Raw genomic sequence first — 5,763 nt, 5'->3', positions numbered from 1 at the left:
AGGCGACACATTTAATGTTGGCAAACACATTTGCCGACAGAAAAGAGATGTCCCTTATAGTCCCATCGGGAAAGGTCTTTGCCAAAAGAAAAACTTACTCCGACGGATAGTATGACGATGTTGGTGAGATCTATGGTGATAGACATTTCTATACCGACAGACAACTCTATACCGGCAGTTGACCTGACACTGTCTAAGGCCGACAGATTCTATGACACCATATCTTCCCCTACAGTTGATCTGATACAACATCTGATGACAGATATTGCAACGTCCCTTTCTACACCGATAATTTATTTCATGTTCAATTCCCAATACGTATACAAACATTTGCACTTTTTATCCATCACAAGATACCACTGATCAATACATCCATTTCAGGTTAAGTACCCAATCACAAGATATTATTGATCAATGCATTCAATCAACATATATAGAATATTTTCCCAATACCTATACATACTCAGGTTACCTACAACCATTAAGAAAATACAGAAGTCAACACTCAGGTTGTGGCCTCTTACAAAATATGATGGTCAAGTTCCTATGATACCAAATGTTCGACCACTACAGCAAAAGAATTTATGGAAGAGACCAAGTCTTTGATCCCCAAGCTGACATCAACTTCCATATGAAAAGAATGTGTCAACCATGTTATGGACAAAACCGATCACCGGAACATCTTAGATCAAGTTGGAGTCGCTACTTTCTTTCATTTGTCCCTGCAAAACAACTCATATCTTTGAGCAATCTTAGAAAATAGGAATTTGTGAGCAGCCATGGTCCCAAAGATCTAAAAAGTAGATGTGCACCAGACATGTTACAAAGATAACCATATTAGAACGAATATCGACTGAAGTCCGGCTAGCACCTAGCATATCATATGACCTACTATAAAAATTTATGCACTCATTAATAAAGCAATCAAAATATGTTCTAAGGCATCAGGAATTATGTTCTTACTGTAGTTTTAGATATTTCCATTTGAAATTCCTCAACCAGCAAATAAAAAGATATGCTCTTGTAAATAACATGTATTAGCAGTCATACATGTAGTAGCAAAAAGTGCACTTGCACATGCATTCTGTTTTCCACGATAGCAGATGCACTCTAGTTAGGCATCTAGGAGCTAGATCGGGTATTACATATATTACTGGATGTCTACTATAAGATCTTGGACGATCTGCACACAACTTACAATAAAATCATGCCTACCATTTAGTGCACGCTCTGAGTTCATCTATAATCCATTTAGATGTGATACATTGGTATCTTAAGTATAACAATATTTTCCCAAGACTAACTAGACATTCATTTTCTAGGATACATGTACCATCTTTTAGAGTGACGCTGATGCGTTTTAGGAACATATTATAATTTGAAAAAACAAAAAAATATAATATTCGGTAAACAAACACTCAAATTTTAAGTGTAAAGATGAGTAATATGTTTCTGTAAATTAGAGTTAAAGTTTTAGATATTTGGCATATCCAAGAAGTTGCTACTATCTTGTCATTGCCATTTCCATTAGAGTAACTTCAACACTCTCATGGTCAGTTCAAATAAAATAACCTTAAGCTTGAATAGATATCTTGTACTAATCTGGATCCAATCATTAGATTTTATAAATTTTGACTCCAACTTTCTATATCATTTAGTAGCTTGTACAGAGCTAATACTGCTATATACATGGTGTTCTAAATAAGTAAAAGGGAAGAGACATAAACATCTGAGAATTAGCATTCTATAAACTTTACCACTCAATTACTGACATGAACAAAACTCCTATCAGTTACGTCCTTCATTTATAGCTTCACTTATGTCATTCTTTGACTGAAAAAAACATCAATATTTGTTAAACACATGGTATATATAATGATGAAGTGTTGAATGTAAATTATTGCAAGTACACAATCTTTTTATTTTTATTCGATGGCCGCGATGACCCACGTACTTCCCTAGTGGCCCTTATATTGCCCTATTCAATTATTCTTTTTTGGTTCCATGAGAGATCACGTGAGATATTATTTTCCACAACATTGGGAGGCCATCATCGTACACAGGGACCTCACTTTCTTTTCCTATTTCTGTCAGCTCTTGCCCTGCAAATGACACATGTTAGAACATTATTTTTCAGACAATGGCGGAGACAAATCAAAGAATTTTATATGAATCAAAATTCACATATGAAACTGTCGATTAGACAACTCGTCCAAGTCGTTGCTTTCTACACTCACGAACTAGGTCACCGCCATGAACCAGACCACATGTATGCAAAACCATATTCACAGTATGAAAAAAGCACTAAGATGAATGAATTCTGCATTGTCAAGCTATTTTGCAACACAAATCACAATTTTAGAAATATATTTTCCCACCAATTTAGACCTTTACTATATGCCTTTGTTGTCTTCCTTGTCTTGATAATCTTCTAGACTGCTATATTTTCCATATACTGTCAATGCAGTACACCAAAAGCAATGCCACTATGCGAAGCCGCCACCCACCATAGCCCAGCTATCATACAATCTTTTGTGGTTAGCGAAAATAGAAACATTCAGTATCAACAACTGCAGCACAAATTATAGTAATGAGCACCTCTCTATCTCTCTCTAATACAAAGGAATAGCTAATCAATAGAAACCATACATCCAGTCGCCTCCCAATATCACAACATCTCTCTCTTTGTCATTTTCTCACTCTCTCACGGTCTCACTATAGCAACAACATGCAGTCGGTCGCCTCCCACGGCAGTACCTAGGTGCCCACAGAACACCATCCATAGGAGCACATGTCCTAGAACTGGCCTCTGTGCCCCACTCATTTCCAGCACGAACTTCCTCCATGCATTGCGATGTATCAGGTTCACGGAGTCTCCAGGTACCCAATTGAGAGGAGAGGGGAGGTAATTGTGGCGCTACAGCTAGATTTTCCTAGATCCGTTTTACCTGATCGGTCGAGGGGTGGGCCGTAGATTTGGAGAAGGAACCAGGCGGTAGGAGGCTAGGGTTTGGAGGGGTTCTTGCCTCGTGGTAGGAGGGGAAGACGGTGAGATCGTTGGTCACGCGGGGCGACGAGATGTCCCCACTAGAGGTGGGCATGCCTTTACCTGCCTGAGTCGCCCGCTGGCCAGCCGGCTTGCTGTCTCTCTCGCGAGCCCGTGTGTGACTGAGAGAGGGGTGGGAATTGGGGGCGCAGCGGAAGCGGATCTGAGGCAGACGCTTCGGGGCGGTGTGAGTGACAGAGGAGATTGGAGATTGGGGGAACACAGAGACCTCACGAAAATTTTGGAGTTATTGCTTCGCAGGTGCTGTCACGCCCGCGCGACTGGAAATTAGTGGGTCAGGTAGGAAGCAACGGTGACACTTTTTGCATCAGAAAGAACCGCCGACACACAATCTAATGGTAAAAACACCTATGCCTACACATAGTACGTGCGGAAACCATTATGCAATGCCGATTGATAAATTGTAAAAAGTACAGAGCAACATCAATAATTAGTGTGTCGGTATAGTTTGCAACAAAAACACTGTCAGCAATGTACACTTTTGCTAGAAGATCCATGTCGGACTTGTGGTGTCGTGGTGTAGTGTTAGGAAAGATATGAAATCACCACTTTCCATCGAAGCAACTCGAATTACCATACTCCAACAAAATAAAGGATGGGGCTTGCAACTTAAGTCGAAAACAAATTCATGACAGAGATTTCATCCAATATTTTTGTGGTAAGGTCTGCACGGGCTCAATCATACATTGGATTTTCATATTGAAATGTTGCTCAAATATGCTCCCTAGGCGTAGCGAATTACAAGGCTTGATGAAGCATATCTGACGACATATATCGAGTCTGTCCTTTGTAAGAAGACCATGAACAAACGAATCTACTAGATGTCGAACCCCAACCTCACATCATGCATCTATTGGAAGATAATCCTAGGTAACTACTTGAATTCCCACCCGAGAACTTCCTAAATCTCTCTTGGTTATGCTATGAGGTTGCGGGTCCGGGATCCTACTCAATGTAATCAACTACAAACCTTTCCCGAAACTATCAACCCATATCTTAGAAATTCTGCAAATTCATCCACCTTGGACCTTCGGAAAACAACGATAATAGACCTAGTAGTTCATGTGAGCTATCTCCACCAATACTGGGGAAAATTCATGGCACAATTTGCCACCAAGCAAATATTGGAGCGTTTCGATGCCCGTCTCCTGAGATACTAAGGAAGATGAACGATAACGATGTGTCGAGAACCACTTGGAGCTCTACTCCTTGATAACAGATTTCCGTCACAATCTACATCACAGAGGTTCCAAATATCCGCATGATCCTAAAAATAAATTTTGAATGAGAAGAGGTGTAGAATTAAAATTCCTACATCAAGATTCCTCACGAGAGCATACAAGAGGAGTAAAAAGAATCCTACTCTCTAATATATAACTAGACTCAAAGTAGTTTTTCACTAGAATCGACTTAGCCAAGTTCGATCAATCAAGGGGGATCGTAGGTCGATACTGCTCTCATACCAACTTGTAACACCCAAGATGCGATCCTATCCTTATTTTTTGGCTCGAGGGCCTCAACGGGGATAGAAGTGCATCTCATCGTTGTGCAAGAATGGATATCATTATAAGTGCATGTACAGAAGAGATGATTATATGGAATGGCTTACACTCACCACTAGCTAATCATGATCATATCAATACAAACATACATTCAAGCATCATTCAGAAGAGCAGGGTCCAAACTACGGATGGAAGAAAATGAATAAAACAATGTCCATCCTTGCTATCCCACGCTGATGACATGGAGCCCATCCTATTTTCAATGAAGAAGACCAAGAAACTACAAATAGAACAATCATTGCACTCACGTAAAAGTATCGCTTTACTTGTACCTACAACTATTATTGAAGTTATCTGTGAGCCACACGAGAATGAGAAATCTCACTTCAAAAGGTACCAAGACTAGAAAATCTTAATGGGTGAGGAATGGTTAAGTGGCGAGGCTGCAGGAAGCACTAAGCATTTATTTGAGTGTCTAACTTACAAGTACATGAAATAAGAGGCGCGATCTACACATAAATGGACGTGAACTAATAATGATCACAAAGTGATCCTGAACACCTTCTTACGTCAAACATAACCCCACCGTTTCCTCTCTCGGATATAGAACTCATGAGGAGATACAATCACAGCTATGCACACAGTTAGCATATTTTAGTTAAGTCTACTTCAAGTTTTCTATGACCGGGTGTTAAAAATAGTTTCCAAGTTGCCACATAACCGCGGGCACGTCTCTCAGAAAGGTTTAACCCTGCAAGGGTGCTCCAGTTAGTCCCTCACAAACTACCACAAGCTGCATGGAATAACCTCAACCATAGAAACCCGTGGTCTCCCCGATAATTCTGATGGAAAACCTCAACCTTGAGATAGCCCAAAGTATCCTCAGAATCCCGCGCAGAAGACGTTCAAAAAATGTAAAACAAATCCAGCAAGGCCACCCGGTGAGCCATATAGGCATCTAGAGCCGCGCGTTCTCTATCTACGGGCGTCATCCATCTATTCAAAGTGGATGATAGAAAGAAAATTATCCACGATGACCGACGGATCCCTATGCAATTTTATAGTTATTAGGCAAATGTAGTACCAATGTTGGGCCTTCCTAGAAGACTTTTATCCCAAAACAAAAGAAACGGGGTCACCATAACAACCCCAAGCATGTTAGGAGCGGTCAATTATGGAACATAACACCGGTAC

At 40.3% G+C, this 5,763-nt stretch overlaps 1 long non-coding RNA gene across 2 annotated transcripts; it reads right to left on the bottom strand.

Moving 5' to 3' along the window:
* Window positions 1-375: 375 nt before the first annotated feature.
* Window positions 376-3,237, bottom strand: LOC123404285. Of its 2 annotated transcripts, none has more exons than XR_006611716.1 (4): window positions 3,110-3,237; window positions 1,955-2,102; window positions 1,758-1,833; window positions 376-722 (listed from the first exon to the last, which is right to left on the bottom strand). It is a non-coding gene; the product is annotated as an uncharacterized LOC123404285 (long non-coding RNA). The 2 variants fall into 2 exon arrangements; XR_006611715.1 differs by lacking the exon at window positions 3,110-3,237 and adding an exon at window positions 2,949-3,094.
* Window positions 3,238-5,763: the final 2,526 nt, after the last annotated feature.

This window comes from Hordeum vulgare, chromosome 6H (assembly GCF_904849725.1).
Source record: "Hordeum vulgare subsp. vulgare chromosome 6H, MorexV3_pseudomolecules_assembly, whole genome shotgun sequence".
NCBI lineage: Eukaryota > Viridiplantae > Streptophyta > Magnoliopsida > Poales > Poaceae > Hordeum > Hordeum vulgare.
Note: the sequence above shows the minus strand (reverse complement) of the source record. Positions and strands in the feature narration are given on the sequence as shown.